General features: G+C 39.4%; 1 long non-coding RNA gene across 1 annotated transcript; it reads left to right on the plus strand.

Annotated features, from left to right (window-relative positions):
• Window positions 1-3,732: 3,732 nt before the first annotated feature.
• Window positions 3,733-13,661, plus strand: LOC149212678 (uncharacterized). Its single transcript, XR_016250780.1, has 2 exons — window positions 3,733-4,182; window positions 13,116-13,661. It is a non-coding gene; the product is annotated as an uncharacterized LOC149212678 (long non-coding RNA).
• Window positions 13,662-14,658: the final 997 nt, after the last annotated feature.

Raw genomic sequence — 14,658 nt, forward strand, 5'->3', positions numbered from 1 at the left:
CTTACTGCAACTCATAAGTTAGATGTTAACATCACTTTTAGTCTAAGGAAATAATAAGACTCGTGGATTTACTCGTTCATATTCAAATGTAGAGGAACATTGTTGTTACATCATTAAATATTTGATAATGCTATTGAAATGTTTAAGGATTTGAACATTTATTGATTATGTGAGAATGCAATGTGTCACATGGAGAAGATCTTTTATGCAATGTGGGTTTTCACATTGTGATGTATCATGTGGAAAACAAATTGTTAATGTTAATTTGGATTCTGCAAGTAAAGAATAACTCTAGAGACATGAGTAAGTTAATATTGTAATAAATAGATCCTATTTCCAATAAAAAATGTGATAAGAGCTTGATAGAGATTTCAATGATGAGTATAATTTTACCATAATCCAATATTTATATATGGTGCAACAATAGCGTTGAGAGTTTTGTATAAATATAAATCAACAAATATTGTTAAAATTCGATTAAATTTTTAAATCGATAGAAAAATTTGACTTTTGCATTACCAATTTCATACAACTAAAAGAAACTTTGTTATAAAAGTAGATAACTATCTAAAAACATCTAGATCTCCATAAAAATGACATGTTTCCACTTCCAACCCATATTTGATGTCATTATGAACATTGCAGAGTTTGTTTAAACATTTGTTAATGTTACACAAAACTAGATGTTTCTTACTATCACGGGCTATTTTTCACAACAAAATTTGATTGTATCTAAAATACATGATCTATACGAAGATTAGCATTGTCTTGTATTACTCGAGAAAGCATTGATGTTACAAAAGGAAAATTTTTATGATAAAGCATTTGAAGTTTTTGAGGATAAAGTCTTATGAATCTTTTGATAATGTAGGCTCGACATCTTAGTTCAATGCATTTTGGAACCTCAAAAATATTTAAATTCTATAATATTTTTTCATAATAAGGTCTTTCCATCTTGGTTCAATGCATTTTACTGAGTTGGTTCTACAAAATCCTATTCATAATTTTTCCTCAATCACCTTGGTTATGATATGTGGGGCCATGTTTTAATAAAATTGTGTTGTGTTCAAGCACTTAAGTATCTAAAATTACTAAATTATAAGTCATGAGTAACATAAATCAAGGTTTTCCTTGATGGGGTGTGCATTGAAGTATAAAGCGAGGGAGTTGAATGGGTAGCCGATACAGAGCAGCCACCAGCTGGTACTGATGACATATTGGATGTGTGATGAAGGCAAGTGGGATGGGCACCCCAAGTGGCAAAGGTGAGCCAGAAGTATGAAGATTTTATTTCAACCAATGAGGGAGGGTCTTTACTTGTTTATGGATATTGGTTGTGGGAGCGAGGTGCATAAGGAGTGAGGTAGTTGAGTGTGCACAAGTGGTTCCCCTATGCATTCCCGCTCATGTTGGCCAAATTAAAGTGCAACATTGTGATGGTGAGTGGAGTTTGGTTTCAAAAATTAAGGTTCAAATATGAGTGAGAATAATCTAGGATCCAAGGGAAAGGGATGAAAATCGTGGTCCAGAGACTGTTGTCACTAAACTCTTCTTACAACTCATTTTTCCTAGTCAGGAAAGGTCTCGGGGCTCTGGTGTTCAATTTATGGGTGGCGATTGTCATTGTATTTTTGGTTTTTGTTGTTGGGTCATAGTTTTCTTGCAGCATCAAATCTCAATGAACTATAGTTGGTGTGGTGGTGCAGGCGCCCTAGAATGAAGGGTGGGAGTTTGGTGCTAGTGGAGAGGGAGAGATAAATGAGTAGTGGTCCTGGTGTGCTCATTCAATTGCGACTTTGTCAGGGATTGGCCAAAGAAAACCATGTTTTGGGGGGCAAGACCTGTTTTCATTTTGTTTGTTGGTTTGAGGGTGCAGAGGGTGAAGAGGGTGGAGAGGGATAACGGTAAGGAGGTGATATAGAATCATCGTCATGCATAGGCAGAGGGGAAGGGCTCGAAGAGGAGTTGGCCACTATGGAGAGCTGGGGACCAAGCAGCGAGACTAGAGGAACAAGATGAGGAGGGTGGCATGATGGAGGAAGAGGCTGCCCAAGAGTGAGCCTCACCTCTTAGAAGAGTGGAGAAACCCTCGATGTTGTAGTCAATAGTCAAACAATTGTGTGGCATCCAAGCAAGCTTGGACATCTTCTGGGAGCAAAGGTATGAGGACATGAATGAGGTAATTGCTTACATAAATGATTTGTAGTTTTCAGAAGGGGAAATCTTGGACCATCTAGCTTTTGTTGACCTCAACCAACATAGGTCTGATGATCGCTTAGATGCAATAGAAGTCAGGTTATCTCATTTTTATTATCATTTCCATGAGGGGCATGGTCTGTCAGTGGCCCCTAGAAATGCTCAAATGTAGAACCCCCTGATCTAGTTTGATGATTGTTGGTAGCTTTTTTTTTTTGGATGTTTTCTAGGCATTAGTTCTAGTTAGTATTTTGGTTTTCTATACAAACTATATTTTTGTTTCTAAAAGTTGCACAACTCTCTCGGCCAAAACATCTAGTCAGAGTGAGGCCAGGAGAGAAAATAAATTTATGCTCAAATGTAATCCATTTTTGAGGAATTAATATAAGCACCTTGACTGACAAAAAAAAAACATAAATCAAGGTTTGATAATTACAAAGAATAATCTTAATATTAAACACTAAGACATTAAAATAACATAAATCAAGGTTTGATAATTACAAAAAAAATCTTAAATATTAAATGCTAAGACATCAATATAAATGTATTTGATAATGGCTTTTCATTGTCATTAAGGACATGACTTGGTTTGATCATAAATGGATCAACATCCACAAGGCATTTCTAGTTATCATTATCATTCTTACATGTTTTTTAATTCTCTAAAATAATAAATGTCAAAGTTAGAAACGGCTTGTTATAGGGATTTGCTCTTACTTACACCTCATATTTTAAGTTTCAATTTTAAGATTATGAAATGATTAAAGTTAGTTAGTAAGACTAGTTATGTTAATCATCCATTTTTTTATTTAAACATTTTCTTTCCATTTCAATTCTCTAATTTCTTTAGTATAATTTATCAAAATGCTTATATTATTTCAGAGTAATTCTCAAAAACATTTTAATATTTATGTGGCCATATAATTTGCATATTAAAATTTTACAGTAAAAACATAATAACATATATTTAACGTTAAATAAAAATTAATACAAAATAAAGTTTTTTTTTTTTTTAATAACTAGTTCAAAAACATTTTACTACAATTAATTACGATTAATTATCAACACTTGTGAGACTTAATACATCTCTCCATAATACACAAACAACAACTACATAAAGCTCAAAAGAGAGTCAAAACCCTTTATTAGTCCCTGCCTCTGGCTGGACTATAGCAATCGATCGATCGTTGACCAGCCATTAATTAGCTTTGACCCAATAATATTTTCCGTACATGTTAGGTTTAAGCTAATTTTTTAAATAAAATTTTCTGCCAAATAAACTTTTATCCAAAGTTTGTGTTTCGACCTCTTATTGCCGGCTGCATGGTATACTTTTCTGAAAACTTAGGCTAAAGGGTTTGGAGTCGCATGTATACTTTTCTGAAAACTTAGACTAAAGAGTTTCGACTCGGCTGTGTACTTTTCTTAAAAGTAGGGAGTTTGGCACCGCTGTCGCTGCATGTACACAGCTGCCACGACTTCTTCTACAACTGCCACGGCTTCTTCCAAGTGTCCTAATGCATTGAAGTTCTATTAACTATAAGGTTAGGGGGATTATCGTCGCCTATCCCTGGGCTATGGCTGGATGATGATGGAGTAAGTGCCATCACTGCAATGTCCTTCTTCTTTGCTGGTGATTCACTGACTTCTTGCGATGCCGTGAAAATATTTGAGCTCCATCGTCGTTGCTGGCCAGCGTTTCAGGCCCCTTGATTTTGTGGGCTCGGTTATGACCAGGGCTGTCTTGTACGAACACTTTGAACTCGGTGGCAACGGATTTATTCTCTGAGGGTTGTTTACAGCTGCCGAGATGGGTTTGTTCAGGCTGCCAAGATGAACATTCATTGAAATGATCTCAGAACCGAAGAGGGCTTTGTTCAGAACCGAAAAGTCTGACCACTTGAGGCAATCTGCTTTGTATTCCACGGGCGAGGATGATATGAATGGGAGTCGGCACATCCTTGGCTGGAATCGGCATAACCCCTGGTATTTCTATGCTAAAATCTGCGTCTTTAAATGAAACCTGTATCATATTTAAAACCTGTATCATAGAAAAGGGAAATTTCAGGGGTTTATTCACACATAGGGTAGCTAATTTTACATGTTTAATTTTAAAAAATTTCCTTAACCTGCATCTCCGACACCAGTTTGGGAAGACATAACATGACAGAAAGCGCAGAGAGGAAATGATAGTTGGTCGTAGTTTTAAAATGATAGTTGGTTGTAGTTTTAAACTACTATTGAAAATTAATTTCGGTTTTCCCCTTCTATTTTTTTAACAAAAACATGAGAAGAAATGACACTGTAAACACAGTTTGTGTACTGGTGTTATAGACAATTTTGTGCCTTACAGCAACAGGCATGAATTGTCAATAATCCAAGGGATCCAAAGTTCCCTAAACATGATGTTCCTACCCCTAGAGGAACAAGGTCAGCAAACCAACAGCTCTCAGATCAGTTCTCCACCTGAAAACACTCAAAAACAAGCAATCCTGAAATCAAAGCAGGTGCTCCACTAGGCTTCTGCGCTGAAACACAACTCCTCCATGGTGTACCTGCGTTGCAAAGCAGGTAGGACAAAGGCCACCTGCGTTGAGCGAGATTGGACAAGTGGCACACTGAGTCATTGCTCTGGAATCTTCCAAAAATGACACTTGGATCAGGGATTTCACCTTGTGATGAGTCAGAGGCTCTGTTTCTCCAAGTGGAAGCAAGGTTCTCCAAGTGGACTCAAGAACTGAAGATCAACTAAAGATCAACTGAAGAGAGAGAGGACACAAGGCAGCTACACATCAGTTGCAAGCTGACTCATCCTTTCTCAATTCATCTATATATTGAGCTCTCTCCTATGAGCTCAGGAGGCTGGAATTTTGTACAAAGTAATTATATGCTGTTGGTTTCACTATAGAGCTATTGGGTGATTGCTTGAGGGAGGTGAAGAGGAGAAATTCTTTCTGCTGGGAGGTGTTGCTGGATTAGGGCCTTCAAAGGTTGTAACACTCTCAGAACCTTTACTTCTTCATTAATAAAAGCTATTGAGGTTCTTCTATATGCTCTTGTTTCAATGATATATTGTGATAATTGTATATTTGACTTACACTAATCCTTGAATCAGTTATGATTGCATGTTGCTTGTAGTTTCCTTCTTTGCTATTTTGCAGGATCTCATTGTAGCTGGGCCAGCAATAGAGCAAGGAGCTGGGAGCAAGTAGCCATAGAGAAGAGTTTGGATTTGACATTAAGCGCAAGGTTACGGTTAGTGCATTTATCCACTCTCTTTTTCTTTCATAAAGAAGTAAACCTTAAGTAGTTTTCTTTACAGTTGTTGCTGAGGTACTATCACCCTTAGAGTGGGATAGGGTCATCCGAGTCGGATACTTTTCCCTACAACAAACTGGCGACTCCGCTGGGGATCGTATCTGTTTGATTGTTTGTAGTATTTTTCTATTCATTTCCTGAACAAAAGAGTACCAAATCGAAAAGCTTTTGACTATATCAAAAGCGAAGTAGAGGGCAGCTACTCTAGCTCTTTTCTGAGCATGTTCATGATTTGAAGAGCTGATCTACAAGGATCCTTGTAAGCTCTTAGTGATAGCTTTTCATCCTCCTAATCATCCCTTTGAGTGTGCTTGACTGATTGCTTCTGATTTGAGCAAAAACTGTGCATTTTTGAGAAAATTGTGACCCGGAAACTGTGAAAACGCAACTTTCGTTTTCCAAAGCAGGTAGTACACAGGCTACCTGCTTTGCAACGCAGATCCCGAAGGGGCTACCTGCGCTGAGAGCCAGACTGGCTGAGCAGCACCTGCGTTGGCCCAATTTTGCCTAGTGCAGTTGGGGTTTCCTCCCTTTCTCTTGCCTGTTTTCACTATAGATTTGGCAGCTAGTTACCAGTCTTGTACCAGTTCTGAAACCAACCTTACTTGCCATCATTCCGCCTCTGTTATATAACGAAATTGTACTTGTTCTTTTGTATTTCTTATATCATTTACAATTTCCCATAACGAAGAGTAAACTAGTCTTGCTTTGGCCTCTTAGATCTGAACCCGTGTTAGGCATTTTGCTGGTCTAAAGAGTTAGCTTGTTTGCTGTCCATAGCTGATTAGTCTTTTTACTTTCGTCATTATGGTTTGATTTCATGTATTTCAGTGATTAAACAAGTAAATCTTAAGGTGTCTTTTGATTTTGGACAAACTTGTTTGTTTTCGCTTTAAATCGAAATCAAAGTTATATAACAACTTTCTTTTTGTAACCCATCAACATTAAGAAAGGGAAAAGAAAATACATGCATTGTGCATTTTGCATTTGACTGTTTGCATGACGATTTAGGAAAGTTTGCGTTAGTGTGTGCTCTATGATCTGTGAGAAAAGATTTGCCTTTCTTCTCCCTCAGTAGTTAAGATTTTCAAAGTTGAAAGATTGAAAAGTTTGCTTCTCATCTTAGACTGCATTCAGGAATTTGTTATATACATCTCGTGGTGATCCTTAAAGGCAAACTGCTAAGCAAGATCAACATTAAAATAAATTCAATTTACATAACAACGCTTTGTAACATAACGCAAACACATAGAGGTCTAGGTAGAGACGTGTTCCGGCGTCGTTAAACATAGTGACTGTCGATCTCTACGAAGGTGGGTGATTCCTCCTGAGAGTCGGTGGCACTAATACGGACTTGTGCTCCCACGTACCGTCGCGTATATATTGGGAGACCCCTATAGGAACAAAGCCTTTATCCATAGGAAGCCGTGTCGGTCGCCCTACTGATCGCGATGCAGTGAACACATCATTCACGAAGATCGACCACCCGTACCGTAAAACGTATCCTGTGGTTTCGCGAAAGGTTTGGCACACCCTCTGCCTAGATCTCCAGAGCAATTTATTTTGGCCTTTTTCAAACTCTATAACTGAAAAAGTCCATCCGAGCATTTGTCACTTCGGGCTCGTTAAAACATCGAAGGAGACTAGAGTCATCCTTAGCTTTTTCTCGACTCTTAAAACATGAAAAAGCAAAGTTGTGTCTAAAGCGTCGTTAATAAAATTTATTTTAAATCGGAACATAATCACCTGTTATTCCCACGTTGATCTTTCAGTTGAAAAGTATGGAGCCCACCAACCAAGGAAGTAACCTTGGTGGAAGTCCCAATCCCTTCTCCTCTTGGGGAGATGTTGGTGCGCCTCATATGGCCACATTGTCACTTCCAGGATTGACAATTGGCCTACCTGTATGGCTCTTTTCAACTAATGTAGTTCAGATCGCCACTAATCCTGAGCAGTCGAATCAACAGTCAGACCAGTCTAGAACTACCCACCAGCCTTCCACTTCTTACAATACTTCCTCTGATCCTTCATCTTCGCAAGGTAGAGCCGGCAAAAGTCAGCCTCCCATGGAGAAGAAGGAAAAGAAGAAGAGAGAAAAGAAGCAGAAGGGGCCTATGGCGAAGGCGACTGGGGGCAAGCAAAAGACATCTGACAAAAATCCACACACTGCACTGACCGGGCCTAAATCGCCATGTGTCATTTGCAAAGGGACCCACTTCCATCGTGATTGTCCTTGTATTCCCCAGATACTAAGGGACTGGTCCCCAAGGTTGCACAATCCGGTAGCATCAACCTCTGATAGACATGTTGATTGCATTCCGTCGACTAGCGAGAGTGAAGGACGAAGAGGGAGACCAAGATCGCCCTGTATGCTGTGTGAAGGCGATCACGCCATCCACCGATGTCCATTCTTAGATGAGGCAAAAAGAGTTTTGGAAGATCGTCCGGTATCATCGTTACGACTTCCTCCTGGATACCAAAAACTCGTGCCTAATCCCTCGATAGTTGAAAATCCAGCTGACCCGCTCAAGTGGTCAGCTGAAGTGTCAGTCATTGAGAATGAACCTGCTGAATCCAGACCAGACGAAAGTCTAAAGGTCAAAACGGCAGTTGACCCGGTTCTTCCTTCAGAGGTTTCATCCTCAAATGACACCGTCATTGAAGATTTATCTTCAAATGACACCCTCACTGAAGAGGATAAGGATGACACCGTCCATATTCTTTTCATCAACACAGACTCTGATGAGCATCGGGGCAATGCGCCCATTCCTTTATCGCAGGAAGGAACATCGTCAGGGTTGTATCCGGCCGTATATTCGGTCCCACCACCAAGCAACCTAGTTGTATCCTTTGATTGGAATCAACTAGGCAGACCCCGGTTACCAGCCAGTATCCCATTCAGAATCATCGTCCAGATCTACAGAATGGTGATGGCTGGAACTATCATTGATGAAGGGCCATCTGTGAGTATCCTTTCCTCTATTGCTTGGAAAGCACTGGGTTCCCCGGCGCTTTTACCTGAGATGAGAAATCTATCAGGTTTTGATAAAGGAACCAGTCACCCGTTAGGGATTCTCCCCAATGTTCCAGTTACATTGAAAGGGAAGACAGTTCATATGAACATCATGGTCGTCCAGGGACCCTTGGTTTATAACCTACTCCTTGGACGAGACTATATATATTGCATGGAGGCGATAGTGTCCTCACTCTTTAGAGTTATGTGTTTTCCGCACGAAGGAAGAATGGTCAAGCTCGTAGACCAACTTTCATTTCCAGGATCACGCATCGCAAATAGTCAAATACCATCCCTTAACGGTCTATTCACTCAAGGAATGCCTCCACCCCCGGTTCTACTTCCCGATGAATGCGAGTGATTCGGAAAGAAAGAACTGGGACCCAGGGGGCATGCACCCTGGCCTGCCTTGGGCAGAGGAAACCTTGGGTATAAAGTTAATTTCCGCAGAAGAATGGACTAGTCCGTACCCCGTCCGAAGAAAGGAAGAGAGGGTTGTTCTAGGATAAAGTTCTTTTGTCAAAGTTATGTGAGCGGAAGAATCGCTCCCTTTGTCTAAAAAAGTAGGCTCTCCTAAGGGAGGAGATCCATTTGTGGCGGCAAGTAGCCACCATCTTTGAATGTCAAGCCTCACCCATTAAAACATATGTTTTGAAGGATAAGTAGGGGCAGTCTCCAAAGAAAGAGATGAAATTGCTGCAACAAGTAGTCACCATCCTTAGCAACCTAATGATAGACACCGCCGAAAAAAGAGTTTAGTTTGCGGCAGCGAACAAAACCATTTTTTGGATAATAAGTAAGAGGGCCTCCCTCCGTAACACCAATGTTTTATCTTTTGCGATCTTGCAAAAATCAAAAAGTGAACTGATGGGAAGACAAGTACCGTCGGCACCGAAAAATAACGAGAAGACAAGTATCGTTAAAAATATAGCAAGACGACAAGTAGAAAAACAGAGGTGGGACAGAGGAGGGGCAGTCTTGAAATTATACTTTATACCTGGGGGCATGCGAACCTTTTGGAGTGCAAGCACGGGACGACTATTTATTTTTAAAATTTTTAGGTCCTCCCTTTAAACCTGTAGGTCTAACCCGTTAAACTCGTAGGATTAGCCGTTTCCAACTTGCATAAAAAAGGGATGTGGGGCAAAAGTTAAAGCTTGCCAAATTGGAGTAGCTAGTGAGGTATAGCTCCTTAAATAAGAATACCTCACCTGAGGCATTCCTTGTATTAAGACTGGTATAATTGAGCAAGGTTTGAACGCATTCAAGCTCATTAAAAAATGAACTGCCCCTTAAAGTTTAGGGGGCATATGCCTCGTCTGCATTATTATGCTGGGGGCATCATCGAGCAGTTTTAGCAATGTTCATGCTCGTTAAAAAATAAACACAGAATCCGAGCAGTTTTAATACATAGTTCATGCTCGTTAAAAAATAAACATAAGTTGTGAGCAATCTTCCCCTACAGTTCAAGCTCACCCAGAAAAAATGAACTGGTAAATAACCTTGAGGAATGTAACCTTTGACAGCCATATTAAAAGCCCTTGGTCGTGTTTATATGCCATCACCTCCATCCGTTCATTTGGCCAATCGTTCATCTCCATATGTTTGTTTACCCATTTTGAGGAACAGCTGCGAAGAGTGATTTCACTTAGTCATCCTTGTGACACTGCCGTGATTGGAAAATTCCAACCTGTACCTGGAATCTGCTGCTATCCTTGTTTATCACTCGTTCCTCAAAAGACGAGTCTTCTTTGAGCTCTTTTCACTGACTCGTAAAATATGAAAAGTTTGCCGAGTTTTGGCCTTCCAGCTCGTTAAAAGGACCGGAAGAGCTATCCCTCCTCTAGATTTTAATCTTTTTGGACCTGAGGGATTATTGCACAAAAAGATCGAGCGCTTGTTTTGTTCGGCTCGTTAAAGAAATCGAAAACTCATCCCTTCTGTATTGTTTTATACTTTTTCGGACTTAAGGGATTAGATGACGAAAAAGGAATTTTGGAGTTAACTTTCCGTACCTTTTCAAACTCTCTAAAAATGAAAAGGACCGAGTTTTCCTTGTCGTTAGACTCGTTAAAATGATTAAATAGCGACAAACTTGTCTTTAGACGAGAACGAGTTTCCCTATCGCTAGGCTCGTTAAAACATAGCGATGGGCTTGCCCGAAGGGCAGGTTATAGAACAAGCATATGTTATCCTCCTCAAGCTTGACAAAAATAAAGAGGTACTGGTCAGCAATGACTGGGGAAAAAATTGGGAGAACCTCACAGCTTTAATGGTAGCAAGTCGCTCTTGAACATGACACTTTGTCCTCCATATCACATCGGGTTGGGTTGTTTCATTCACCGGTCTCATAACCATGGTCCTCGCCACACCATCCACATTTTGGGGTAATGCTACCAATCCATCACATCAGTGTCGTTATATGTTCAAGAGATGTGGTTCTGCAAAGAGTCAACCGTGTCCCATCCACTGCCATACATTGTCCTTCATCCATTTCATGACCGCCACCCTAAATAATACATCACAGTTTGTTTTCACCTCATCACAATCACTAGCTCCGTTCCGTGTCACTGATGTGGGATTCATTAAGGCCCTCCTTTGACGGATCGCTCCTTGTCGACATCAGCTCATTATCCAAGGAGTTGATCTAGGAACACCCCCTTCAGTACTTTGAAGCTTGCATGCCTCAATGGCAAGTTTCTCACTTCCGGCGACAGGTATACATCAATGACCTTCGACCAGAAGATTTTGCATGGTGGTCGACGCCAAGTCCTTTATTCCCACCATGTGAATTGTACTGCCGTACCTTGAGGGTCATCATCCTTATCGGTGATTCCTCTCACGCTTGTTAACGGTTTACATCATTGACCGGTAATCAAGTGATGTCTTTCCATGTTCGACTTCAAGAAATTCTCACATGGATCGACTTGTACATCGAGTGAAGATCGGAAGAGATTGAAGACCCCAAATCTAGTTTCATCCATCCGAGCTGCGATATGTATTCAGGACATAAAGACATTTGATATGTACATCATTACAGCAGATGATCATCCTTCTCAAAGGATGATAAATTCAGCAGAGAATTATCGGTCTACAATCAGACGATCGTCTGTTCTATGTACCAAAATGTATTTATAAAGCTGAGCATGGGAATGCCCGCCTCAGCTAGATCATGAAAATGTATGAAAAATAATGTATTGTATTGTATCTTATTACAAGACACTTCTCAGCAGATTGAATGAACTTCGGATCCTCTCAATAAAGCATTTCACCCGATAAACGACCTCATACTTTAGGGGGCATCTGTTATAGACAATTTTGTGCCTTACAACAACAGGCATGAATTGTCAATAATCCAAGGGATCCAAAGTTCCCTAAACATGATGTTCCTACCCCTAGAGGAACAAGGTCAGCAAACCAACAGCTCTCAGATCAGTTCTCCACCTGAAAACACTCAAAAACAAGCAATCCTGAAATCAAAGCAGGTGCTCCACTAGGCTTCTGCGCTGAAACACAACTCCTCCATGGTGTACCTGCGTTGCAAAGCAGGTAGGACAAAGGCCACCTGCGTTGAGCGAGATTGGACAAGTGGCACACTGAGTCATTGCTCTGGAATCTTCCAAAAATGACACTTGGATCAGGGATTTCGCCTTGTGATGAGTCAGAGGCTCTGTTTCTCCAAGTGGAAGCAAGGTTATCCAAGTGGAAGCAAGGTTCTCCAAGTGGACTCAAGAACTGAAGATCAACTGAAGAGAGAGAGGACACAAGGCAGCTACACATCAGTTGCAAGCTGACTCATCCTTTCTCAATTCATCTATATATTGAGCTCTCTCCTATGAGCTCAGGAGGCTGGAATTTTGTACAAAGTAATTATATGCTGTTGGTTTCACTATAGAGCTATTGGGTGATTGCTTGAGGGAGGTGAAGAGGAGAAATTCTTTCTGCTGGAAGGTGTTGCTGGATTGGGGCCTTCAAAGGTTGTAACACTCTCAGAACCTTTACTTCTTCATTAATAAAAGCTATTGAGGTTCTTCTATATGCTCTTGTTTCAATGATATATTGTGATAATTGTATATTTGACTTACACTAATCCTTGAATCAGTTATGATTGCATGTTGCTTGTAGTTTCCTTCTTTTCTATTTTGCAGGATCTCATTGTAGCTGGGCCAACAATAGAGTAAGGAGCTGGGAGCAAGCAACCATAGAGAAGAGTTTGGATTCGACATTAAGCGCAAGGTTACGGTTAGTGCATTTATCCACTCTCTTTTGCTTTCATAAAGAAGTAAACCTTAAGTAGTTTTCTTTACAGTTGTTGCTAAGGTACTATCACCCTTAGAGTGGTATAGGGTCATCCGAGTCGGATACTTTTCCCTACAACAACTGGAAAATTTTCGTTTTTACGAGGTCAGTGAAGGGTAGTTAGTAGTTGTTTTCAACTATTTCTTTCGTTACAAAAGCAATCAAACCTTTTCATGGAACTATAATATTCTTTAAATTTTATATCAGAGAAATAATGGATTTGTACATAGCAAAGGGATAATTTCTTACCATTTGAAGCAACCACTGTATTTGTGCACAAACTTTGCAGAGAACAGAGGATAGGAACATGACTGAAGTGTACCAACTTCATTCTTCGACTAAATTCTGCAATGCTCGGAGCGCCATGGCATCAAAATTGGGAAAAAAGAGCAACAGGTAGAGTGATGATTCTGGGCAAAAATCTAGTTTTGTTGTGCCTGAACCTTTCTTTAAAAGTTATTTCAGGGCAAGGACCAGAAATTAAAAAGAGAAAGAGCATCCATTACATTTAAAACACTGTAAATAAATTAGAGCATCAATTAACAGAGTTTATTGATTAGCACTGAGATGAAAATATAGCCTTCCTCCTCGTAGCCAGCGTCCTGCACTACAAATATCTGTTGTTTTAATCGGTTGGTCTCCTGTTTTAAACGGTTGGTTACATCATTTTCATGGTTCTTCAAGGTATATGTTGCTGATGGTGCCATCGTTGTCAATCCATCTTGCTTCGGTGGTTCCAAACCATTGGCAGCGCCAAGTTGATGATCTATTGCGATGTTCATTTGCAATATGTGAGAGAAATTATAGGAAAAAAATTCACACGGGTAACAACATATCCATTGACAATTACAGAAAAAATAACAGAGAAGAGGAACAACAGAGTAAATATGAATACCAGGAGTAAGCTTCGCGTGAGCATCTGGCGAATCTCCAACATCTCCCAGCAGAGTAAATATGAATACCAGGAGTAAGCTTCGCGTGAGCATCTGGCGAATCTCCAACATCTCCCAGCTTGCGTTCAAGCTGAGCCATTCTACTGCGAAGAAACAAATTCTGAGTAAATCCTTCTGCACTTGGCAAGACTAGCACTTCTGAACAAATTCTAAACTTCTGGTTCTCAAAATGTATCTCAGACAGAGTGAAGCGTATGGTTTACTAATTTGACAAACTTGGTTCATGCAGTTGATAACGTGTCTGTGGTAAAAAACACGTGTCAAACTTTTTCATCCATTCCCTGATTATTTATTGAAGTGCTAAGTTCGTTTGGTGAAGTTCGCTGGTATTGACGCTGACGCCGCATGGTTATTTTTGAAGGTGGAAAGCATGGCGCCTCAAACATGAGGCTGCCTCGAACATTACTTAGCTTTCAAGTATTTCTCTTAAATATTTTTTTCCATCGTCGAGAATATACTAAAAATATATATATATATATATATATATATATATATATATATATATATATATAATTGGTATTCCACAATATTCTTTATCTTATCTCTTTGCTTAATATATGCACGCAAATAATTGATAAATCTTATCTGTTTTCTTAATATATGCACGCAAATAATTGAATTTAAAAATGGTGAAGGCATTTTCTCTATCTATATTTAAAATAGAAAAAAACCCAATCAATTTGAAATTGGTATTAGGATTTATAATAATTAATTTAAATTTTAATCGTTATGAATTACATTTGGGCTTTATTTGAGACTATTTTAAGTGATATGTTTTATTCATTATAAGAAATAGTTTTATTTTTATTTTTAATTCCATCTTCATATCTAAATTTATTTATAATAACTTAAAATAAAACATATAATTCATTTCACATT

This window comes from Pinus tabuliformis, chromosome 1_1, assembly GCF_031772625.1.
Source record: "Pinus tabuliformis cultivar Carrire ecotype Pingquan chromosome 1_1, CPIR1, whole genome shotgun sequence".
Classification (NCBI taxonomy): Eukaryota; Viridiplantae; Streptophyta; class Pinopsida; order Pinales; family Pinaceae; genus Pinus; species Pinus tabuliformis.